Below are 26,890 nucleotides of genomic sequence, written 5' to 3' on the forward strand. Positions count from 1 at the left end.
CCACCTAGGTTCCCCAAGGTTGGGGCTATTTTTAAGATCTTCATCAGCTTTGATGTTTTTTGAACTTTCAAAAAATTATCTAGCTAATTTCAAAAATCTAGAAAATTAAAAAAAAATCAACATCCAGGTTTCAAAACTTCCAAAATATGACATTTAAGAATGAAGGGAAATAGAATTTTTTTACTTGTCACTTGTCTATTTGTACTCCTTAAAATCCTATGCTCTTTTTCCACTGCCTTAGAATTCTTTTCACTACATTAGAATGAAATATAAAATACCTAATATACTTAAGTCTAATGTAACAGCCAACTATTGGTAGAAAATCACCTGGAGTTTAGAAGTAAATCAACCACTCACCCTTCTCGTAGTACTTTTATAAATACTAATAGAAATATTACTTGTGAAGATTGTCTAAGGACTATACAGGATCTGACTCTATTTTGTCTCACTTTATTACTCACACATCTTTAATTTCTTTTTTATCCTGATTTCTTCTTTGTACATTTGTAGCAGGAGCCCTAAGAAAACAAGTCAAGGACATTGTCTGTGTCCTCTCTCAAACTTCCACCCCACTTGCAAGTTTTTTTTCTTTCTTTTTTCCTTCCTCCCTCCCTTCCTTCCTTCCTTCCTTCCTTCCTTCCTTCCTTCCTTCCTTCCTTCCTTCCTTCCTTCCTTCTTTTCTTTCTTTCTTTCTGAGAGAGCATGCAAATGGGGCAGGGGAGGCAAAGGGAGAGATAGAGAATCTTAGGCAGACTCCATGCTGGAGCAGAGCCTGAGATGGGGCTTGATCTCGCGACCCTGAGATCATGACCTGAGGCAAAATAAAGAGTTGGGTGCCCAACTGACTAAGCCACCCAGGGGCCCCTGCAATTTTTTTTTTTCTTTTCAGATTTCTTCCCTGAATTTACATGGACAGAACAACTTATTTTACCCACCATTTTCTTTCTCTTCTTAAAGAAGACACACCAATAAATTCCTAGTGATATTTGTTAATTGTGGACCTCAACAGAGGCATATTTTGAAATTACTGAGTGTGTCTCCCTGGCTCCAGAAGATTTTCAATTTTTAAATTTTAAAAATATCACCTTTTATTTTTATTTTAAAGCATTCAAGTAGGAACCCAAGCAACCTATTGTAAAAGGAGCAATCAAGCCACTGCATAATAAACCATAAACTATACCAAAAACACAAATTGAAATGAGGATTGTCATCTCAGGAACTGTCGCAATCAAAAGATTTAGAAGTTTTCACTATGAAGATACTGGGTAATTAGTTTTATTGTCTATAAGTTTTATTATGCTTGTTAATAGGAATCTCAGCATCATTTCCTCATTAAACATTAATTGAGCACCTACTGTGTTCCTAGGCTTGTCTGCAGGTGGATATATGGTGGTGTTATGCAAAATGTAAAAGGCATACATATTACTAGTTAGGTGAAGCCCATGATGGTCCCCTAATTAGATGCTCTGAGTTGGTGTGCAAATAAACAGTAAATAGTACTTTACATAGGAAAAAAAAAACCTGGGCATAATAATCTCCAAATCTCATCCCATAATACTTGTAGTACTTATAAAGTTATCCTTATGTGTCAAAACTCCATGTTACAGCATTTTGATTAAAACAAGACTCACTTTTTGCCTCCTTCTCTTAAGATATGGACCGATAATTCTAGAATCAAAAGGTGCTAGATGGGATGCTTGGGTGGCTCAGCGGGTTAAGCCTCTGCCTTCGGCTCCGGTCATGATCTCAGGGTCCTGGGGATCAAGCTCTGCTTCAGGCTTTCTGCTCAGCGGGGAGCCTGCTTCCCCCTCTCCCTCTGCCTGCCTCTCTGCCTGCTTGTGATCTCTTTCTCTGTCAAATAAATAAATAAAATCTTAAAAAAAAAAAAAAGGTGCTAGAGCTAGAGGAACTTTAAAATCATTCAGTACAGTGGTTTCCAAACTCACTTGACAGAGGCCAGGTGGCTGTCCCAGGTGGGTAGGGGGAATAGTGATGGTTTAAGGGGCAGACTGGCTGAGCAGGTGGACCTCTGGCATAACCAAAGCAGTAAAATAGCTTGGGGGAGGGTCCAGTGCTCTCTGTTACACCTTTAGCATGGCTTTGCAAGTCACATATTTACATGGTTTGTCTAGGCCCAGTAGAGACTTGAATTTGAAAAGCTTGCATTATATCTTCACCTTTCTTTTTTTTCATTCCATCTTTCCCCTCAATGTGCAATGTGTAAGGAGGTCTATTTCATTGGCTGATGTTCTCCTCGATAGCACGTTCCTCCACGACCCAGAGGGAACCAGAGTTTTAAATAATTTTTCCTTTAATTCATATTTTTATTAAATAAATGAATTTCATGCTTTGTTTTGGGTAGAGATTATTAATGCATAGTTTTGGAATTATTTTTCTTTTAATAGACTATTTGTGATAGCTGAAATTACAGATCTAGGCTTGGAAGTCTGATTCATCTCATTTGCTTTAGATTTCTCACAGAAAAAAAGCTAAGCTGAACTACTATTAACCCTATTCTTCATAACATTTAGAAGAAATAAAAACTGAACAAAAACTTATGTGACAGAAATAAACGGTAGAGGAAAACTTCCAGCTTCTATTTTGCCTGTTTCACTGTTCAATATGGTAGCCACGGGACACCTGGGTGGCTCAGTTGGTTAAGCAGCTGCCTTCGGCTCAGGTCATGATCCCAGCGTCCTGGGATCGAGTCCCACATCGGGCTCCTTGCTCAGCAGGGAGCCTGCTTCTCCCTCTGCCTCTGCCTGCCATTCTGTCTGCCTGTGCTCGCTCTCTCCCCCTCTCTCTCTCTGATAAAGAAATAAAAAAAAAATCTTAAAAAAAATATGGTAACCACTAGTTCTATAAGATTATTTAAATTTAATAAAAAATTTTTAAAAATCGGTTCCTCAGCCTTGCTAGTTACATTCAAGTTCTCAATAGACATATGTGGCTAGTGGATACTTTCCTAGACAGCTGAGACTAAACAGTTTCCATCATTACAGCAATTCTATTGGACAGCCAGAGAAATGGAAAAATACTGTAAATTGGAGAAAATTGCTTGTCAGCTATAGGCACGAAATCTTACTTTCCCCCTATCTCTTGTCATGGTAAGGAAATTGTGACTCTGTGAAAAGAAAATCTGGTGTGTTTGTTTTCCTTCTGACATTTCTTTCAATTGTCATTCCTCTTGTCTGCCTTATACTTCTAAGGTCTCATCCTTCCTGCTCAGTCTGCACATTCAACACAGAGACATCTACCATTTCCATCCACAACTCCCTTTCCTGCTAAATAAAGCAACTTCTCCGCTGCCACTAATATTTGCTATAAATTGTCATTCTGTGACTAGAAAAGATTGGATTATACAGACCCCAGGAAACAGCTTTCTGCCTCTGATGGGTCTCCAATACATATCTTTGCCCCCAAATACCTTCCAAGGATCTGGTCACAGTGCTTGAGATCCCACTATGTTACTGAAACTGTTGAGTGTTTTTTGAAGTTCACTACTAAAATGCAAGTTCCTGGCTGCTGTGTAGCAATCTGGTGTCCATATGCAGCTGTTGGTAATGTAACAGGTTAACGCCCCTAGGTATATAGAACCTGGAAGGAAAGGGGCACTGGCAACTAGGGAGGGCAGAGTTTGTTAGCAGGAGCTTTCACAAAATACCAGGTCGCTTTTGAAAACAGACTTCCTTGCAAGAAAAGATGAGACCAAGAAACATAGGGTGTTTCATTCAACACCTTGGGAGAGGTTAAATCTGGCTTTGATACTGGATCTATGGATTCTCTTTTGTGCCCTTGGACACACTACTTAACCCCCTTAACTTCCATTTCCTGCCCTTCAAATGGGTCTAAAAGTAACTTAGGATAATGAAGGATGTGGACACGAGGTATAGCTCTGTACAAAGCACACACTTTCTGCACAAGTACTTGAGAGTTGGTGAGTCAGAGCTGGGGCCAAATCCAGGAGATTTCAAAGGGACAGTAACACAGTTTCCATGGTGTATGGTGATGAACACAACGGGCACACCTGGAGCAGAGTATCATTAGATCATTATCCAAAGGAGACTGGATAAGGAGACTGAAAGTTAGAGGAGAGATAAAATGTAGGGCTTGGTAGAAGCTGTGTTTTTGCTTTTGTTTTTGTTTTTACCTAGCAGATTCCCTCAAGGACTGAAACCAGAAAGAGTGAATTATTTCTCATTGTCTTAGTTTCTTGCACCTGTCTGGTTTTCTACTGACCTTAAATATTCTTTTTAGTTACAACTAGAAAATACGTGTATATTGGGTATATATCTATGTCCACGATATCGGTATATTTTTCCCTTTAGGGTTGGTTGGTTTGTTTGTTTAATCTAGAGGGGCAAAAAGATTTTAATTTTACCAAAAAAATACATGAAACATGATATAGGGTGGTACAGAGAGTCATGGGAACACAGGGGTATCTGCTCAGAAAAATAAACTTCCCTTTAGCTGCTAGTAAAATATCCAACACAGAGCAAATGTCATTCCATGCAGCCATGACTCTCAAATCATGGTTAACTTATTTAAATTATTGGGGTACTTTCCCTATGTCCTTCCTATTGTATCTTCTTCTTCTTCTTCTTTTTTTAAAAGATTTTATTTATTTATTTGACAGAGTGAGAGATCACAAGTAGGCAGAGAGGCGGGCAAAGAGAGAGAGGGAAGCAGGCTCTCCGCTGAGCAGGCTCTCTGCTGAGCCCCCGATGTGGGGCTCGATCCCAGGACCCTGAGATCACGACCTGAGCGGAAGGCAGAGGCTTAAGCCACTAAGCCACCCAGGTGGCCCATATCATATCTTCTAATATAAATCACCTAGAATCAAATTTAAGTATTTAAGTTATGAATGTCTCAGAAAATTACAACAATATTCCACTTATCAGTAGTCATCATTCATTAACTTTACCCACTTGACGTTAACATGAAGAATACCTGTAATGTACTTCTGATCACCACAGAGCTATCACAAAGTGTTCCTTAAGATCATCATTTATTTTTGACTTTATGTGCAATTGTAACAAGCTTTTTTGTTTGTTTAGAAAGTTCATAAAGACTAACTAGTGGTAGCAAATAAGACGCTCTGGAGCTAGAAATGCCCAAATGTGAGCCAGAATGGAATCTGAATTTTGAAGAAGAGAATTAAGGAAATTTTGTTAAATAATACTGTTGTTTCAATAGCAAGGCAATGCAGAATGCATTTTTTATTTTTATTTATTTATTTATTTTTATTTTATTTTATTATTTTTTAAAGATTTTATTTATTTGACAGAGAGAGATCACATGTAGATGGAGAGGCAGGAGAGAGAGAGAGAGGGAAGCAGGCTCCCTGCTGAGCAGAGAGCCCGATGTGGGACTTGATCCCAGGACCCTGAGATCATGACCTGAGCTGAAGGCAGCGGCTTAACCCACTGAGCCACCCAGGCGCCCCAGAATGCATTTTTTAAAAGGCTTCCCGCAAAGTGAGTGCAATGGAAAAAGAAGGCATTAAAAGTGATAAGCTTCCACTATTTTCCAACTTATGGAATCTTACTTTTATTGGTGATGAGTGATAGACGAGGTGTTATTAAGACCTTTAGACATAGTATTTATACCTTCAAAATACTGCCTCTGATTTCTAAAGCCTTGCAACAAAGCTATTATAAGCTTTCCTTTCTAAGCTCTGGTGCCAATGTCAGAGGAAAAACCTACTCTTTAGGAAAGATTTTGAGGAAAATTAAGATCCTATCTTGTGTAAAGTTCAAGTGATAGAAAATGGAAATAGAAATTAAAGGGTCTGAACTCATTTAAACCAAGTTATTAAAACTTAAATACACTTAGAGAGTGACATGTGATTTATATCTAATTTATCTCAAACTGGAAAGAGTGACCTAAGAGTCCTTATGGAGCAAGAGCCAAAGAATCAAAATCCTGAAGGAAAACAGAAAAGAAATAATCTTTGGAGCAGCTTTTCCAACCAAACACCATCCTAAATATCTACCTCCCAGAATAATTACAAAAGGTTCATTTCTTACATAACAGTTAACTTTGCAAAGAGCTAAAATTAAAAAACAACAACAAAATTTGTGTGTTTAATGTAGAAGTAATAATAGAATAGTATTGTTGGGGCTGCGCAGTCAAAATAGGGTTCTCATTGAAAATAAAACTCCAATTTAAACTAGAATGTTAATGAATACCTCATTCCCACCCCACCTCAATTTTGGGCTCAGCTTCTTTTGCACTATTTTCACAGTCTGCTAATTAAAAGATCTCCCTGTCTCTCGTCTTTTTTTTCTTCCAGTTTATCATTTTATAAGATTCATTTTACAAGACTAATCTTTCTAGAGCAGTGCTGTCCTATCTCATTTCACATTAAGAAATCTTCAAAGGCTCCCATTTTTAACTGAGTTAAGACAAACCCATTCAGCTGCACCTTGGATTCCTCTATCCCAGCGATTTTTCAAATGAATTCTCTGGAATTCTGACGATGCAAACAGGTGCTGCAGGAGTTACATGAGATTTGGGCCCAAGTGCAGTGGATGTTGAGACTGTAGCTATTTTCTATTATCCTGGAGTTCACACGGCCGGAGCATTAAAGGAGTAGTTGCACTAAATTTGAGTTTACAGAATAACTTTAATTATTACTTTGACATATTTTTTATACTAGGGTTATGCACAAGATTTTATTTAAAAAAATGTTTGATTTTCTAAAAGAGTTTGGGAAAGGTTTCTCTACAAGTGCAAATTTTTAAAGATTTTTATTTATTTATTTGACAGACAGAGATCACAAGTAGGCAGAGAGGCAGGCAGACGGGGAGGGGGAAGAAGTCTCCTCATTGAGCAGAGAGTCCGATGCGGTGTAGTTTTATCACCAATTATGCCAATCAATCTCCTGTGTAAAGTACCATGCTGGTTATTTACCAGAAATTCCCTCTTCTTCATCCCATTCCCCAGGTCCCCACATTAAATCTTTCCACAGTCATCACAGTCTTTGCCGATCCTTCCATCTGTCCAACTTTCTCTTTACTCTGCATCATGTTGATGACACCCTTTGGGTTTTTCCTCTCTGTTTCATCCATACTCCATGCCAGGTTTATTTTTCTTTAGGACAGGAATTATCTTATTTTGCATTTATTAAATGATCACATTTTTAAAGAAAAGAGTTAGGTACAAGAATCTGAAAGTAAATATCACCACCATCACCATCACCACCAAAACAATTCCATACATGCTGCCTTTTGAAGTGTCTCATCCAATTATAGGTGTTTTTTAATTAGAAAAGTATGTAAAGTATGATAACTTCAAAAAACATATGCAAAATCACCAATATTTTAGAGTAAGTTGACAATATGGTAAAACATGATTGCTATAACAGGGATAATGAAAACAATAATTTATTGAACACTTATCATGGGATAGATCTTTTATATTTTCTCCTATAACCTAATAGTTCTCCAAAATGGGCAGCATCTCGCTTTTATAGAAGAGAAAACTGATACCCCAAGAGGTCAAGTCTTTTGTTCAAGGTTACAATAAGAGTGAAGGGGCAGAGTCAGAATTCAAATACTGTCTGTGTGGCCCCAGAAGGAATGCTCTTTCCGGTTCCTCACATCATCACTCAGACTAGAAATAAGGAAAATAATAATAACAACAGAAAAAAAGGAAAAAATAATAACAACATATGAATAATAACAATTCATATGTATGAATTCTCCATGCAAAGAGATTTGAATGTTACTATTCAATGCTTAGAGACTTTTGCATGTCTGTTATAGAATTTTTGCTTGAAGGTTTCGCATGATAAAACCCCCACTTGGACTGAAAACTGCCTTCTCAGTCACTGAGCATTTCACTCTTCCTGGCTGAGATGAAAAGCTCACACCAGTACAAGTGACAACAAAAGGAAAAAACTGAGAAAATAGAAATGTTATATCCATACTTACAGATGTGAACTCAAAACTTAGACTGCTTCTCACAGTAGAATAAGAATGAAGAGAAAAAATACACAGCAAGTGTTAGTTAAACAGATTTGTGAGAAAGTCTGGGATAGCTCATCGAGTAGTGGTTAAAGCTAACTAACCTAAGAGACAGAGACAGACTTCGTATCACAGCAGGATGGAGTAGAGGTATTGATCAAGGATCAAGATGCCCTTGAAGTACGTGAGCGTCATAGACTTGCAGCTCGTGCCCATGCTTGCCTCTCGGTTTGAACGAATGCCAGCAATGCGAGTCTCCTTGAGAGACCTACCGCCTCTTCACCAATGCAACCAGGTATCCTTTGTCAGTCCTGTTTTTACCTTCTCTTCTTGGTTGGCAGTCTTTCCAATTTCAATCTTAGCCTGAAGCACTCTGACTGGCTAAAAACTAGTTGCCTCATTTGATAATACTTAGCAATTCAAAACTTATCCTTCAGTCATGAAGCTAAATTATTGCTTTGGTGGCTGCTAAGCAAGCTTAATATTTTTCACAACTTTCACCCTTTTTAAAAAAAAAACAAGTTCAGAGTTGTTTTTTTTTAAAAAAATTATTTTTTTATTTGAGAGATCTAGAGACAACATGGTGGTTCAAGAGCTTGCATGAGCGTGGGGGCTCTGGGGAGAGCAGCAGAGGGACAGGGAGAAGCAGACTTCCTGCTGAGCAGGGAGCCCAGTGTGGGGCTTGATCCCAGGGCCCTGAGATCATGACCTGAGCCAAAGACAGATGCTTAACCCACTGAGCCACCCAGATGCCCCATCATAACTTTCACTTTTGTCATTTCTTCTTTATAGAGTGATCCTGTAGAGTTTGAATTCCTAAATTATAAGTAGTAAAATGACAGGAGCTGCAGATATATTGAAAAGTAGCTCCTGTGAACACCACCTTGAGACAAGCCTGAGTGTACTACTAGGGAGAAAAGATTCAGAACAACAGCAATGCCCAGGGGAGGGTTGTCTCGGGGGGGAAGGGGGAGAGCAGAGGTACAATTGTTAATCAGCCCCAGGGCTGAGGGTTCAGTTCCAATTATCCAGAAACCAGTTATCCTAGACTGTTTACAAAGTCTCCCTCTGACTCTTCCTCTTTTTTCTTCCCCCAACTCCTTTTCTCAACTGTCCCTCCCTCCTCCCTCCTCATCCTTAATACTCATTTTCCTGACCTTATCTCCTCTCTCATTCTATATTGATTGATCTGAAGTATGACTTTTCATTTCATGAGAACATTTCTCCAAAGTCAGAGTGAGCAGAACCATGTTAGACCATAATACCACCGAGATAATGTTTTTAATTGACAAATAAGAAACTCTGTGAATAGGATAATCACTACTTAAAAGATTTCACTTCTTATTTAGAAATTAAAGGTGATTTATATATATTGAAACTAGCCATCATTTATTTAGAAATTAAAGGTGATTTATATCTATTGAAACTAGCCATCATTTTGTTTCAAAATGGGAAAGCTATAACTAGCACTTACTGAATTTTCATTATGTGCCAGGTACTTAGCTAAATATTTTACATGAACTTCCTCATATAATCTTCAAAATCAGTACCTATCAGTCAATAGGTACTATTATTATTATTATTACTTAACAAGTAATGGAATTGAGACTTACAGAGATTAAGCCATTTGTTCAAGTTCACACAGCCAATAAGTATTCTGACTCAAGACTTGAAACCAGATGCTTCTAAAAAAATAAAAATTAAAATTGTGTTCTTAACCACTTACATTTTCACAGATTTTCAATTATTAATATTAAGCCACATCTGATACCATTTTGGCCAAAACTACTCTCCTAAAGCTATTATAGAATAAACTGAATGAAATGCAAAAAGCAGGCTGGTTAAATTTCACAGAGAATTCGTTTGGGTCAATAATAGAGTCAGTTCCAATAATAAATTCTGCTTACATTATATTTCTCCATATTATGGTCAAAATGGCTTTTTTTTTCCTTCTTGTAGAAATCTTTTCATGTAGCATGGTAAAATGGTCTAAACACCATTCAACAACTCTCTAATTAGTCTTTCTGCAAAAAATGTCCTTACAACTGGAAAAACAAGGATTTTTTTGGGGGGGAGGGTTGATAATCTTTTAACTTTAATGAAAAGATCTCTTTAAGAACACAAGGGAAGCAAGGGCAAAAACGAACCATTGGGACTTCATCAAGATGAAAAGCTTTTGTACAGTAAGGGAAATAGTCAACAAAACCAAAAGACAGCTGACAGAACAGGAGAAGATATTTGCTAATGACATATCAGAAAATGGGGTAGTATCCAAAATCTATAAAGAACTTATCAAAATCAACAAAGAACAAATAATCCAATCAAGAAATGGGCAGAAGACATAAAGAGACATTTCGGCAAAAAAGACATCCAAATGGCCAACAGACACATTAAAAAGTGCTCAACATCACTCAGCGTCAGGGAAATACAAATCAAAACCACAGTGAGACACCACTTTACACCAGTCAGAATGGCTAAAATTAACAAGTTGGGGAATGACAAGATGTTGGCGAGGATGTGGAGAAAGGGGAACCCCCTATACTGTTGGTGGGAATGCAAGCTGGTGCAGCCACTCTAGAAAACAGTATGGAGGTTCCTCAAAAAGTTGAAAATAGAGCTACCCTACAACCCAGCAATCGCACTACTGGGTATTTACACTAAAGATACAAATGTAGTGATCTGAAGGGTCACACGCATCAGAATGTTTATAGCAGCAATGTCCACAATAGCCAAATTATGGAAAGAATCTAGATGTCCATCAACAGATGAATGGATAAAGATGTGGGATGTGTGTGTGTGTGTGTGTGTGTGTGTGTGTGTGTGTGTGTAGGAATACTATGCAGCCGTCAAAAACTGAAATCTTGGGGCACCTGGGTGGCTCAGTGGGTTAAGCCGCTGCCTTCGGCTCAGGTCATGATCTCAGGGTCCTGGGATTGAGTCCCGCATCGGGCTCTCTGCTTGGCAGGGATCCTGCTTCCGCCTCTCTCTCTCTCTCTCTGCCTGCCTCTCTGCCTACTTGTGATCTCTCTGTGTCAAATAAATAAATAAAATCTTTAAAAAAAAAAAAACTGAAATCTTACCATTTGCAATGATGTCGATAGAACTAGAGGGTATTATGCTAAGTGAAATAAGTCAATCCGAGAAAGACAATTATCACATGATTTCTCTGATATGAGGAATTTGAGAGACAGGATGGGGGTCATGGGGGGAAGGGAGGGAAAAAATGAAATAAGATGGGACCGGGGAGGGAGACAAACCATGAGAGACTCTTAATCTCAGGAAACAGACTGAGGGTTGTGGGAGGGGAGGAGCACAGGAGGGATGGGGTGCTTGGGTTATGGATATTGGGCAGGGTATGGTCTATGGTGAGTGCTGTGAACTGTGTAAGACTAGTGAATCACAGACCTGTACCCCTGAAGCAAATAATACGGTATATGTTAATAAAATAAGACAAACAAACAAACAAACATAGAAATGATATTTTTATATTCAAACCCTGTGCTGACCTCCAGGTGTGTATTTGGAGCTGCAGTGTTACAGAGGATTTATTGACATTACATCATTTTATTATCTCCTGTGAGGAAATGGTCTCTTAGACAATAAAAAGGTCACCTGGTCTAGGATCAGACCTTACTTGCTCTAGCCAGGCTCACCATGATAACAGAGCCCTGCATATGAAGATTAACCACTCTGTTCCTGAAGGTGTCTATCAGGAACATCACCCCACAGGCCAAACTAAACGATAGCTTTAGCCCATGACGTCACAACCCACGTGACCTCAGCTGTCACTGTTGTATGGGCTTTTACTGTTGGTTCCCCATACACTAGACTGAAATCCTGTGTATCTATACCCATCTAGTTTAGGTTTGTGACTTCTCTCAGGGCACTGTTATTTGGGGCATTGAATACTTTTGGGGAGTTCGTTGACTTTGAGAATCAGCTCCCTTAGCCATGGTCCCAGCTGGTCCTAGCAGGTGGAGATCCCAGCATGTGTTGAGATGAATCCATTTATTTATGACATTTCATTGTTAAAACTGAGATGAAACTTTAAGATCACTTAGTGTGTTACTTGAATCAGTAGCTCCATTTCTTCAAGTGGAATTTAACAGGAAAGCTCAATTTAAAAAATATAGCTGAAGAGAAGTGATGGTAAAGTTGAAACATGAGTACAGAAATGAGAAGGTCTAATCTAATATTCCCCACCCCCACCCACCATACACACCTATTCAACCTTGTTAGAGTACAGCCTTAACATCCCTGATTTATTTCAACTAATCTTGAGTCCCAAGTAGGTTGTCCAAAGTCACTCAAAAGTCTGGGACCCAAAACTCAAACAAAGTATACAGCCAAGGCCACATTTTTTCTTTTCTTTGACAAAGGGTACATGAGTAGCGTTTGGGAATAGAGGAAAAGAGAGGGAGAGAACCTGAAGTAAGTCCCACACTAAGCACAGAGCCCAATGAGGGGCTCACTCTCATGACCCTGAGATCACGGCCTGAGCCGAAATCAAGAATCAGACACTTAACCAAGACACCCTTGTGCCCCCAGGTCACATTTTTTGGACACATAAAATTAACCAATACATTCAGGGTTCTTAATCCAAAAACCTATGCTCTTTCTGTTATAACAAAAGGTTTAGATCCAACGGAATAGAAAGGACAATGTAGTATGTGTTCCTAGTTGCTTATCAAATACTCATTCTCCTTTCCTTCTTCCTAACAAAACATAAAATTTTGAGGTGAAAGCCAATGAACCGCTCTAAAATATCAAATTCTCTAATCTCTTTTAGAGTAATTGTTGGCCAGTGAAACCCAAGGAGAAGTTACTGGGAGCAGTTTGGGAAAATCTCTTTAGAGAGGCAAGCTGGTTTGGCAGTTATGTGGCCACATGGCCTCCTTTGTCTCACCTGGAATTTGGACCTGGTGACTGAAGCTAGAGCAGACATCTTGTGATCACAAATGTCAAGAGGATCAGAGACACCTAGGTCTTAATGTTTTGGAGTCAATGAACCAGTACTAGTAACTACGTCCAGATTTCCTGTTACATAAGAAAACAGAAAAAAAAATTTTTTCTAAACCTCCCTTAATATATGCAATCTAAATCCTTAATTGATACAGACAGAGACACAGATAACTACAATGAAGCTCTTGAAAACTGAATAATGATGAGAACTTTGTGCCTAAGGAAGTAAGGCAAAAGGAACAGGATTGATATCTGCTAGACATAATGAACACATCGAACACTGTGGGAGACTTAATGAGGCAGAGCACTGGGAGACTGAACAGCTGCCATGAATTCAGCAAAAAGGTAAATGGACAGAAGCAGTTATGGGAAGAAAGGAGGTGGACATTCAAAAGACCTAAACTGCCTACCCACAAGATGAGGAGGGACACTGGCATGAATTACAATGAAAGTTGATTTTTTTTTCCCTTTGAACCTTTCCAAGAAGTGAAAAGTCGAGAGAAGGGCAAGAACAAATGAACTGCCTTCGTTAGCAACCTCCACTGTAAGATGCCTCCTGACAGGCCCTTTGAAGAACTTGACCTTGACTGGTTTGTCAATATAAGCTCCTCCTCATCCCAAGGTTTTTGGCACAAAGACTTAATTAATTAGACCCTCTATCTTGTGACTACAAATGTCCTTCGTAGTGCAAGAGATGAATCACAAATCACTTTTCTAGACATTATATTTTAGGAGAGTGGGGTGGAAAGAGAGAGAGAGCAAGCTAGTATGCTTGAGATGATTTAAATTAACTCCTACCTTGAGGCTGAGGGATGTCTCTGAATTTTCCATAGCCATCCACAATCTTTCCTAAAGATACATTTCTGGTGAGCATCTAGTTTTGAAGAAAAAATGAGGGGTTCCCAGTAGTGGAGAAGGTAGAGAGGGGAGGATTTGTGATTCGAATTCTCCACACAGAGTTGAGATGGGGAAGCTTCAACGGGTGATATAGCACAGGAGTCTTAGAGGGAAGTGAGCACAGAGTATCTTCGGGGAAAAGAGAATGGAATAGGACAGTAGGAGTCCTAAGCTTCGGGACAAGGCAGAGGTGAGAGCAAATACAGGGTGAGAGTTGTGGCTGAAAATCCTGACAAATGGAGATCCAGCTTGTCTCCTTTTCTCCTTCCCTCCCTTCCATGTTTCGGGACCATCAGAAGTACCACGCTCATTTTCCTAGCCAAGTTTATTCCCCCCTATTCTCTCAAAACCTGGGGGGAAAAACGGTTTTCTCTTTCATAGTTCCCCTTTGAGAAATCTTTTAGAAAGCATAGAAATGTAAGGTATTTACTCAAGCACGTTTGCCACCCTTCTCCCCTCATCTGCTGTTGGGAGCAATTCTGCTTCATGCAAAAATACGACATTAAGTATGACTTTTGACAAGGAAAGATACTTGCTTTTAAAATTTCCAAAACAATAGAACATGAACTCCAAACTTATTATGATTATAATGTACCCGTAAGCTAACCAAATTCTTCCAATAAAATAATAATTTATTAAATAAATATAGGTTCCTGGCACTTGTTAAATTAACACATAGATACTTTAAATATTCTGGCAAGAGATTATCTAATTCTCTGAGTAAAAGGCATCTAAAGGAGCTTGACTGGTACCATACAACTACCTGTATTTTCTTTTTTTCTTCTATCCTTCAATTCCCTGTACTTTTGTCGCCTCAATTTACTTTTGGCCAAACAGCAAATTGGTTCATTGGAATCTAACATTTGTTGAGAATCGACTGTACAAACATGGTCTCATTTAATGCTTGAAATGAGCATCTCAATCTCCACACGCACCCCCCTCCGAGATTCAGCCACTTGCTCAAAGACACTCAATTAGTAAAAATGGTAGAGAATTTTCATTTTCCTTGAATTCAATTAGCAACTTAAAAAAATAAAAAGGAACTTTATTGAATAAGGATAAATCTGGATGTTACCTCAAGTTGTTTTCAAAGGACGTGGGTGGGGAAAGTAGAGCCGAGAGTTAAAACCAAGAGTGTTCTAGGCAAAACTGATTTGAATAGAGTCGTTATGCTAATTTAATAATGAATACCTGGAACTAGAGGAACTTTGCTGGTAAAACAATCATAGAGAAAATGAAAAATTAGCATTTTTGTTTAGCAATTTTCTTTCTCTATGTAGAGAAATATGGCTTTATACAACAGAATTTGTAAACATGGTAGATTCTGTTTCCAGTGACCCAGCTGGCAGAACTAGCATTCAGCAGAATAATGAAAGAGCTTCCTTAGGGGCGCCTGGGTGGTTCAGTGGGGTAAAGCCTCTGCCTTCGGCTCAGGTCATGATCTCTGGGTCCTGGAATGGAGCCCTGCTTCAGGCTCTCTGCTCAGCAGGGAACCTGCTTCCCCCCCCAACCCACCCCCCCACCTGCCTCTCTGCATACTTATGATCTCTGTCAAATAAATAAATAAAATCTTTAAAAGAAAGAAAGAAAGAAAGAAAGAAAGAAAGAAAGAAAGAAAGAAAGAAAGGGTTTCCTTAGCAGTCTTCACAGACCCTCACCACTACTCCTACACCTCTCTGGGGCTCTTTGTGATTTGCCAGCCACATACCTGTGACTTCCCAGAAAGTCAATAATGGCTAATGAGCTGCTTGGTGGTTGTTTAATCACAAAACAATTTTCCCGCTTTTAGGCAATAGGACAATTGTATAAATGACAGATTGCTTTCCATATTCAGCACAATAAAGGATTACATTTCAAAACTGTTTTTTTCTTTGGTGGGTCAATGATTTTCTTTTAACTTAAAATATCCTGGAAACTGAAAATACATTAAATATATTAAATTAAAATACATGAAAAATTTATAGAAGCTTCATGTAAGACATTTGAAGTATGCTCTGCGATGCCTGGGTGGTATGGTCAGTTTAGTGTCCAGCTCTTGGTTTGGGCCCATGTTGTGATCTCAGGGTCATTAAGTCGAGCCCTGCATTGGGCTCTGTGCGCAGCTCAGAGTCTGCTTGAACCTCTCTCTTCCTCTCCCTCTTCCTATCCTGCTCATGCTCTCTCTCTCTCCCTGTCTCTCTAAAATAAATAAGTAAATCTTTAAAAACAAACAAACAAACAAACCAGAAGTATGCTCTGCTTTCTTTCCAAAGGGACTAATTCCTGAATATTTGTTTAATTTCAAAAGCAGCAATGATTACAAATATGACAGACACAAACTGCTTATTTTCCACGTCTTCTCAGAGCATAAATACATATATTCAAAATGAAGTGGTTTGGATTTAAGATTTTATGTATAAGAATTCATAGACAACCTAGTTTTACTATATTTTAATGTTCTAAAATAGGGCTATAATCTTTTAATATTGTTTTATATGTTTAAACCGTTCAAATATACCTATTAAGAATAAGGTTAAAGTTCTTAGAAAAAAATAAAAATAAGGTTAAAGTTCAAAATAATCTATTTCTAAATGCCACAAAATTTTCTGATTATATTAAAATATTATGTGCATACCTACACAAAATTAAAAATAGTCAATACCTCAGGATTCCTAAAAAAGAGGTTATGAGGGGGTCTGATGAGGGGTCTGATGACCCCTCTCAGTATCATCAGTCCTTAGCACAGTACCCAGTATATATTTTATACTCAGTAACATTTAGTAAGCTGCTAAATTTACTGAACAGCCATGAATTACTTTATTATCTGTTAACATTTTTTTTATTGCATGGTAGAGGAAATCTAGAAAATTTTCAGCATCCAAAAATTCTGACATAAATTACAGCATAAATCAATAATCAGATTAATCCTAGACTAGGGCCTATTGGTTATAGGATACTTTCTGAGATGCGAAGTTATTTTAAAATAATCCATGAATAGCAGTAGTATATTTAGGTACAAATACTGTGTTTTCTAAACATTTTGTCTTAAAATGTTATCCTCTGAATGGGAAATTATTTCTTTTAGTGTTAGTTATATTCTCTTGGTACATATTTAACATTTGTCTATTGTGAGCAAATTCATTCACGTTATAAACCTTGCCTAAGGACATTCTCTCTTTCTTTATGCTTTTACTGGCTTCCCTTCATGATACCATTTTCTTCCTCAAAAGGACATCTCTATTTGTCCTACTCTCCCAAAGCAGAACCAGGAGGATGAGATATTATTCCTGCTCCTCAGTCTCACTCTGGCTCCATGGTTCTGTAGCCATCGCTCACCAAACCCTTCTCTTTTGAAACCTTTGCGTTGTTACTACTTTCCTTACAGTGTCCATTTACTGCTCTCGAGGAGACTCAGTTTCTACAACTTCAACAGCTGGAGCTACGTCTATCTTCAGTTCACTCTCTACCACTGTGATCACCCATTGGTGTCCCTTCCAACTCCTTGGCCCAATTGTTCAACTCTAGCAGAGACACGCTGGTCATTGCTCAAAAGTCTTACTTCAAGGGGCGCCTGGGTGGCTCAGTGGGTTATGGCCTCTGCCTCCAGGTCAGGTCATGATCCCAAGGTCCTGGGATCGAGCTCCACATCAGGCTCTCTGCTCAGCAGGGAGCCTGCTTCCCTTCCTCTCTCTCTGTCTACTTGTGATCTCTGTCTGTCAAATAAATAAATAAAATCTTTAAAAAAATAAAGTGTTACTTCAAGATCGTAGATTCTGAAACCTGCCTTTCAGTCCACAATGTCCTCTTCCTTACATCGGGAGCTACCGTACTTCTGTGGTATCTGTTCCTTTGTCCACATCATGACTCTTGGGTTCTAATACTTTTGTATTCTCTTTAGGGTGAGAAGCCCTTAGCCCCCTTACTAAGTTTAAGAACCCATGGTCAACCACGTTTGCTTTCCTTTCCTTAGTGCTATTCCCCAGTCCTGGATACATTCCACAATCTCTTCCTTCACTCCTATTCCGTTGCATATTGTTCAAGGATATCAGATGGAGATGTGTCTTTCAGGGACATGAATTTCTATTCCCTGACCTCAGCTGGGTTTTCAGTCCTTTTCAGTAATATTCTTGAGTTTTTACTGGCTGATTTTTCTCTTGATTGTCCTTGCTTGTTATCTAGCTAAAACTTACTTCTGACGATCTTCCTGTCAGCAGGTGATCTTTGTACCCTTTCACAGAGAGGATTTAGGCAACTGAATATGAACTTTCCACTCGTCTCCTATAATGTCAAATGGTCTCATCCCACTGACCTTTTCTTTCTGCTCTTGTTATAGAGGAAGAGAGATTCCTCCATTTTCCTTGTTAAACTTCATCACCTATTTTTTTTTTTAAGATTTTATTTATTTATTTCACAGACAGAGATCACAAGTAGGCAGAGAGGCAGGCAGAGAGAGAGAGAGAGAGAGAGGGAAGCAGGCTTCCTGCGGAGCAGAGAGCCCGATGCGGGGCTCGATCCCAGGACCCTGAGATCATGACCCGAGCCAAAGGCAGCAGCCCAAACCACTGAGCCACCCAGGCGCCCCATCACCTATATTTTTTAGCCTAATTCTTTTTCCCATCTCCCAAGAACACTGTCTCCCAGCTCCTTTAATTTCCCTTCACTTGCTTTTTTCAGTCAATCCCTCTCCGCCCCCACCGCACTGAAGGCAGGCCCAAATTGTCACTGAACGAAATAAATTTTTCTCATTATTATTATTATTATTTTTTGCTTATTTTTTTTAAACTTTTCTCATTATTGTATTCAGCTTAAGAAGCCATCTTCTTTCTCTTACTTCCTACCAGATTTCTTTAAAAGGTAGTCTGCTCCTTCTGTTTTTTCTTCCTCCCCTGGCACTCTCTCTCTCCAGCAACTGGGAGTCCAGACTTGGCCTCCTTGGTGCATTGGAGCAGTTTTCCCCCCAGAGAACTGCACAAATCCTCACATCCAGGGTCTCTTCCTAAACTACTCTTAATGTTTACTCTAATACCACAGACCGCTTTTTTTTTTTCAAATGTCCAAATCATCTCCTTAACAATTATTTATACTGCTATTACACCTAGTACATGCAACAGAGGTAAGTATTATATGGTCCCTTTCTTTAGGAAACCCACAAACTAGAGATGGAACATACTACTGAAGTTAAGAGCCAAGAGCTACTGTAACAGAGAACAAAGGGAATGATCAGCTCTACCAGGGAGTGCTGAGAGCAGCCTCACTAGTGTGGCGCCTTCACCTTGTGCGGGGACTGGTTCGTGTTTGCTGGGTGGAACAGAGACAGGTGGGCGCTGTGGACAGATGCAACATGGCTGAGACACCTGCTTTGGAAGTACATTTCAGTAGCTGTAGAACATCAAGCTTTCAGGGTGCTGCACAGAGACTAGAAAGGCAGTTTGAGATCTTACATTAAAGGACCTTTTAGTCCTAGTAGAAGAAGTTAAACTCTGTCCCAATAGTAATAGCCAAAAGAGACTCCTCAGATGTAAAACTTCATGATGTGATTTGTCTGAAAGAGAACAGATTATAGATCCTCTGAAACTAACCTTTCATTCACTAACATTTTAATTAAGGGACACTTTATCCTCCTACCTCAGTCTCTAAAATGTGTACATCCCTGTCTAGTCTGCCCGCTCCGATCTGGCTCTCTATCTCTCTTGCTAAACCCTGCTCATTCTACTCTGCATCGTCTCCTGCAACTTACTTTCCATCCCTCCATCTTCCATGTCCAGATTCAAACCTCACTATTAGTTCTTGCCTAGATTTCTGACGCCATCATACCTTGGGATCCCAGACTCTAGTGTGTCTCCTTGACTAATTATTTCCTACAGTAGTGGTGCTATGAAAACTCTGCAAAGAATAAACCAATATGCCAAACACTTTGTCTAGGTGCTCTTGGTATAAGAAGGATTTTCTTTCCTTTTAGGAAAACTTTGTTGAGCACCTACTATCTCAGAAGCACTGTGCTGGCACTTTGTTCTCTTATTTTACATTTGTATCTAAGAAAACAATTTACTATTAACACTGAAGCATATCTAAGCAGCATTAGTAAACTCTGCCAGCGCCTCCCTCTCCTGAATTCCCTGCCTCAACTTTAATTTGGTAGGTTAGTCCCGAAACACACGGGATAGGTTAAATCCTTACTGACTGTCACCTGTAGAACCAGAGGACTTGCTCATCGCTGGCACTAACTCAGAGAAAATAAGGTTCCTATTGCCCCAAACAAACCACTGAGTTAGCGCCTTCAAAATGTTGGTACATGGTATAGATCAATCTGAGCCCAGAAGCCACTGAAATTTGTGCCTAACTGCTAAGCTATGGGAGCATTTAGAAATAGCTTCAGGCAGTGCTCTGTTTTTCTGACTTTGATAATAAAACTAATGTCATTACTATAAAACACGGTATAACTCTCTTTCATTTAGACTTATTAAATTAAGAACTCATGCAATGCCTATTATTTGATAGAATGGATTTGTTATTGTGCCTATGTACGTACCCTTTAGGATCAGAAAAATCCAGAAGCACAAAGTGGTAGGTAATAAATCATAATCACCAAATGTTAGAGTGGGGGCCATCTAAGTGAACATCTCCATGGAGCCTCCTGGTCCTGAAAAGCTAAGAAACAAGGTAGCTAGACTGACCCTTTGCCTTCAGGCAGATAAGGAAAGCGACATATCCTGATAGCAAGTGCCATTAGGATATTTGTCAAGTCCAGGATAAAAGCTGTAAAATCATGGCCATTGGGCTAAATTGGCTCATAGCTGTATTTCACTTAAACTGCCTAATTTAAATACACATTTACAATTTGGGAGAACTCACATAGAAAATAAGTTTTATGGCTTCTGTTGAAATATAGAAGAGAACACAGAAAACAAAGCAAGATCAACAATTAACTGGTCCTACGTAGAAGAGGAACAAATTCTTGAAAAGGTACTATGTGTTCCTGCATTTGCATCTCATTTGGGATTCTGTCCCCTAATTCTGCTCCAGGGCCAGGGTAGGGTGAGGAGAGGGAAGGTAGGCATTAGTGTGTCATTCCCATGGGAAGAGGTCTGAAGAGTCAGAATTTTTTATATTAAGATTATAAAAGAATAGGGGATTTCTTGAATACTTGAGTATATAGATTCATACCAGCTAGGTGTAACACCAGTAGTTCTCTTGTTTGAGATTTAAAACAGCTCCTCAATTTCTACTTGTCTCTTGTACTTTCATCTTTTAAGGATCAGAAGCATCTGATACATTGACAGATGCAGTGAAGAGTAAGGAGGGAAATATACAGGACATGGTTGGTTTTTAATGTAGCAATTCAAAGCAATAAATGAAGGAATATCATGGGTGGAAAGGAAAGGGAATAAACAAGTTCATGAGCAAGTGAGAATGAGAGAGAATTCTTAGTGTGAGCCGAAGCTAATACAGAACTGAAAACAGAGGTTTTGCCTTTTCAGGTGTTTGAAGACACCAGGAAACATCACAGCCTAGACTGGAGAGCCTGTAAAAAAGAAGTCTAGAGAAGTTCTCAAACCCATAAAAGAACCTACTTCCCCAAATAGTTAAAGGGTGTTTGCCTTTGGTTAGCCAAACCACTAAAATAAGGAAGTAGGCAGGGTCAAAATTTTCTCTTCTAGGTTCTGAAGAGCCAAATTTTGCTGTTCTGATTCTGAAACAACTTTATTTCTCTGCAGAACACGAAGCTGTGTGTAAATCCACCGATTGCCTAAAGCCGTTCCGCAAACGTGTAATAACTCAGTATTTGAGGACAAAGAAACCAGCTGGTTCATAGCATTGCATCTGTACCTTTTATTAACATGGATCCCTGAAACTCATTTGCATAACATATCTGTTGCCTTGTCCATGAGCAACGCGTAAGATATCTGCAAGGCAGTTGATCTAGGGAGGGAACAGTGTGTGGGTTTATTGACTAGAGGCCTGGTGAAGTGTATGTGAGTGAGGGCAGTGGAGAGAAGAGAGGCATTAGTAAATCCAGTTAAGACAGAGATTCTTTAAAACTACTTTTCCCACTTTAAAACTATTTTGGGACATAGAGCCTCAATAGTAGAAATTGTTCTTACATGGAACAAAGTTTTCTGAGAGAAAAAAAATAGTGCTAAATGCATATCTTGGCAAAAGGTTTTATATTTGAATTTAAATTTTAAGACAAATTTGTTTTTTAGATTGTATAAGCAAGCAATCTCAGAGAAAAAGTCAGAAAATTTTCATTTTCTTTTTATTAAAGCAAAACCCATGGAATATAAATTGATTTACATTCTTGTTATGTTCCCTTGGCTATTACATATTAAAAAATTATAATTAGAAGAGGAATGAAAAATATTCTATAAATCTTTCACATTTACACTGGAAAACCCACAGAAATGTAATGACATAATGTAGTAGGTCAAAACTGGGAGTCATTTTTTGAGGTGAACTGAAGTGCATGCATTATTGCAACATTAGGAAATAAAACCCATAGATGGCATGATTTTTTTTTTTAGAGTTCTAGGAAAGTGGCATTTTATTCAAACATTCCCTACATAGAGAATTGCCTCACAATTCCATATAAAAATCTGTAGTTCAAAGCTTATGAATTTTGCAAAATACGTGCAATATGTACAAACACGTATGTGTATTTGAAAGGGTTACATTACTACATCCATAGTCAATGAGCTGCTTTAAAATAGAAGAATTCACTCTATGAATAAAGCCATTTCTTACTATATGCTAAAATCACTTCAAAAATTTCAGAATTTATGAAATCAGCAACATACATTTTACTACCCTTCTGGTCCATCAACTGGAAAAATAAGCAAATTATTTCAAAGATACTATTTGAAAACTATAATATACTTGAAATATCATTGCAAAAATCTTACTCTCATCAGGGAGTAAAAATTGAATTACCATATTTCAACTTAAAGCTAAATTTTAAAATGTTCCATATCACTGTGTGGAATACATTTTGAAAAACATATTTAGATCTTACTATACTACTTAATTATTGTTTTTTGCTCTAAATAATCTTCAGCCAAAAGCTTCAACTCCTATAAAACACAGTTAATAACACAGTAACTACAACATGTTTACCGTAACTTACAATCTTCTGAGATGATGTTTCACAACTCCTTCGGCTAGAGCTGGCAAATACGATTTCTGTTACTATTCTATTTTAGCTTTTCGGTAAGTGCCAGCAAACAAAATTATATTCCTTCCCTTTTATGGCTTTCTACAAGGCCCTGGCTTGTAGAGAAGGCATTTGGGAGGTTGCTTAACATTAATGTTAAACAGCTTATATTTTAACTACAGCTATTTCGCAGGTTGGATATATGCATGTTTTGATTCTTTGCCACACATTTTGGTAGTTGGAACTAGTAAATGATCATGCTTTTTTATTTAGTGAAATAAATGGCCTCTTTATACCTCCAGAAACATTAGTTCCTATAAAAAGTTCAGAAATACCAACTGACATGAAAATGAAAGTTCAAGCAGTCAACGTTTTTGTTTATTTTAAATAATTTAGAAGCCAAAAGATAAAATTAGCTCCCTTTGCCAAAATGTAAGGCATTTTAGGCTCTTATGAAAAAAAAAAAAGTAAACACTTACATGGAAATCAGCAAACTGCTTAGAAAAAAAAAAATGTGAAAGGGTGGTTTTTGTTGGAGGACAGGGTTGCTTGCCATTAAAAATGGTCACTGTTCCAAGAAGCCTGTTTGGCTAACGCCAGAGAGTCTTTATCAGCAAAATAAGAGAAGCACGCTGCACCTCACACATGTTTCTACACATTTCTTTAAAAAGTCTGAGCAATCTTTAAAACAGGAGTGAAGGGTAGAAGGCAACTGGTCAGTCATGCTTGAAATGATTCTCCTGTAATCTCCGTCACTTCTCTGACCATGCCTCCGGGTCCCTGTCCCTGCTGCAGCCATGTGACAAAGGTAAGAAACACAGGAGGCATTCCTCTACAGAATGCCAACAAAAGCTTTGACTCTCTTATGCTCTGGTCAAATATATTGGCATAGTTTAGATATAACCAAAGAAAATGAAAATTGATTGATTTTTATTCATTTAAAAAAATTTTTTTTTAATTTTTTATTTTTTATAAACATATATTTTTATCCCCAGGGGTACAGGTCTGTGAATCACCAGGTTTACACACTTCACAGAACCTAAATGTCCATCAACAGATGAATGGATCAAGAAGATGTGTCATATTCATTTATTTTTTTAATTGATTTTGGTGAGAGTCAAAAAGAAGACAGAGAGGCACTGCGAACAAGTACCCACTCTACTGTCTGCCTTCGTATCATAAGATTGCAACTCTTAAAGTACTCCTCAAAAATAACTTTGTGTAGAATCTATTTATTGAGCCAACTCAAAACTCTATCCTATCAAATACTGTAAACAATTAAAATTCTGGGATAATGAATACTTTCCTATGTAACCCTGTCTCTTACGAGATATAGGAATATTTCCATTTGCTCTCCTTTACTGAAATAGCTGTTTTATTAAAGCTAATAGTGCTCTGATAATAGGATTCTTTTTTAACTAAAGTCTTTTTTTTTAAATGCATGTTTTGTGCTTATACCTGATCGACTATATATTAGATTAGAGCTATTTAATTAGACTTTGGTCACTGGCCAGTTGGATTTATACTCTCCCTGGAGCTTTTTGTTAGAACTCAATAAATATTTACTAATGATCACTATAATGACATGTGGAAACACCCACAATATAGTTCTATATAATCAGTGGCTATAGTTAGCCATGATACTTTATGTGTTTTTTTAAAATTTCTAAAGTTTTAATATAACTAATATATAACAATATGATTGGAAAAAAACTGACAAATCTTTTAAAGCATATTCTTTTCCATTCACAAAAACAAGACACCTAATATAATTTTATTATGCTTTGATATTAAAAATCATATTAACCTTTCAGAACACAGAGATTCATATAGGGGCTATTATGGGCCTAAGAAATCATCTAGTTCAACTGTCTTTGCAGATTAAAAAACTGAGAGTCGCTGAATGAAAAATTGCCTGGATTCACATAGCAGGTGTGAATAAAGAGTCCATAGAGCAATTGGACTATAATAAAATAATAAAAATATTACACTCTAAAATCTGAAATTTTCTTTCAGTTAGTATATAAACCTCTATCCATCTATCATTTGTATTAGTTTGTGTAAGATTAGGAACTGGTATTTCCCTTCATGAAAAAATACTTTCTATATCATAGAAATATAAAGACACAAAAGTCATCTGTACTCTCAGTTGCCTCAACAGGTATTAATAGAAGCTGATTGCCTTCCAAAGAATAACAAAAATGGTATGTCAGTGAACATTTTCATAATAACAAAATATAACATGAATTTACAAAACTATTTCTGAGTCACTGAATGATACTGAATTTTTGATATTTTAATTAATTATTCTGTTGCCAAATCCATAGCTGTACACTCTATACTTTTTCCAAATTACTAAGTAAACAATTATGAGATTGGACATGCATTCTACCATGTCTTTTCCCATTTGTCCTATTTTTCAAGCAATGGTAGCTTAAATAGATATTTATATTGTGGCTTCTTTCATGGGGGGATTATAAACAAACAGATTAGAAGGCAGGGCTAGCTATATGATAAACACTACTCAGCCATTAAAAACTATGTTATTAAATCATAATGGCCAGGGGAAAGAATATGATAAAATTTCAAGTGAAATAAACCACAGGAACTTAATTATAAACACATACTCATACAGACACATACAGGGTGAATACAAATCTGTAAGAAAATATTTGAGAATATTAACAACGTAGGCTTTTATCCTGGGTTGCAGGATTTTGGAGGATTTTTCCTTTTTAAAATAAATGTCTGTATTTTTAGTATATTCTACAATTAGCACATTTACTTTTATGATCAGGACAGATTAAAACCAATTTTGTAGAAATATACACTTAAAAACTAAATTGTGGAATATGAGTATGCATGTGCAATTCCAGGCTGCTTAAACTTTGCATTCAGATGGCATCTTTTCTCCAGAGACTGTTACAATCTCGGCTGGTGTGTATTTTCTAAGGAGGTAATGAGACAAAAGGCATTTTTGCTCACTGGAAGATTAAAAGCACTGCAAAGCGGAAGAGACTAGCAGAACAGGAAACAAAAGTAAAAGAGTTAAGATAAGGGACTGTTGAGAAAAACAAGAGAGCTGCTAAGGAGTAGTAAAAACAGTTTCTGAGTGTTTGGGCTTATAATATCACTCAGAGAAAAGCAAAAGAAACCAGTATTTCTGTAAACTCTGAAAGATGGCGGGATTGATGCCTCTGTCACCTGGTTCTCAGCTGTGTCACTTGGTTTGATTATTCTCATATAAATTAGATATGATTAGCCTCACCCGGGGTATGCCACTCAGAAAAACAGAGTGACAGCAAGTAATGAAACCAGGCTGTACACTGAGGTTAGCCGGCCCTCAAAACTTCTGCCCTTTGCATTTCACAGGACTTTCTCCACAGTAATTTCCATGACAAAACTAAACATACAGTCTCTCTGTTAGGATCTTCTGTCTTCGAGGATGGTAGTGGCTGTGTTATTTGTAAGAAAAAAATGGGAGTTTGGTCATTTAGTTGCAGGTAGACCCGAAACTATAGAGGCAGACCTCTCAGAATTCTCAACTCTCCAACTGAGGGAAAGACAGTGATAGAATAAAAAACAAAATGATCATCAGAGGAAAACAGGACACAGTTCCCAGATCTCACATTTACTAAATATGTGACATCTGGCATGTTTCGTAAACTTTCTGAGTCTCAGAGTCATCGCTAAAATATATATTTTTTTAAAGATTTTATTTATTTATTTGACAGAGAGAGATTATAAGTAGGCAGAGAGAGAGAGGAGGAAGCAGGCTCCCCGCTGAGCAGAGAGCCCGATGCGGGACTCGATCCCAGGACCCTGAGATCATGACCTGAGCTGAAGGCAGCAGCTTAACCCACTGAGCCACCCAGGCGCCCATCGCTAAAATATTTTAATAATACCACCTTACCGCGGTTGTAGGATAAATGAG

General features: G+C 38.0%; 1 long non-coding RNA gene across 1 annotated transcript in view; it reads left to right on the forward strand.

Moving 5' to 3' along the window:
* Positions 1 to 23,677: 23,677 nt before the first annotated feature.
* LOC116591829 overlaps positions 23,678 to 26,890 on the forward strand; it is a 32,147-nt gene continuing 28,934 nt past the window's right edge. The window contains exon 1 of the long non-coding RNA XR_004286176.1: positions 23,678 to 23,764. This is a non-coding gene — a long non-coding RNA (uncharacterized LOC116591829). The remainder of the gene's footprint in view (positions 23,765 to 26,890) is intronic.

This window comes from Mustela erminea, chromosome 1 (assembly GCF_009829155.1).
Source record: "Mustela erminea isolate mMusErm1 chromosome 1, mMusErm1.Pri, whole genome shotgun sequence".
NCBI classification, from domain to species: domain Eukaryota; kingdom Metazoa; phylum Chordata; class Mammalia; order Carnivora; family Mustelidae; genus Mustela; species Mustela erminea.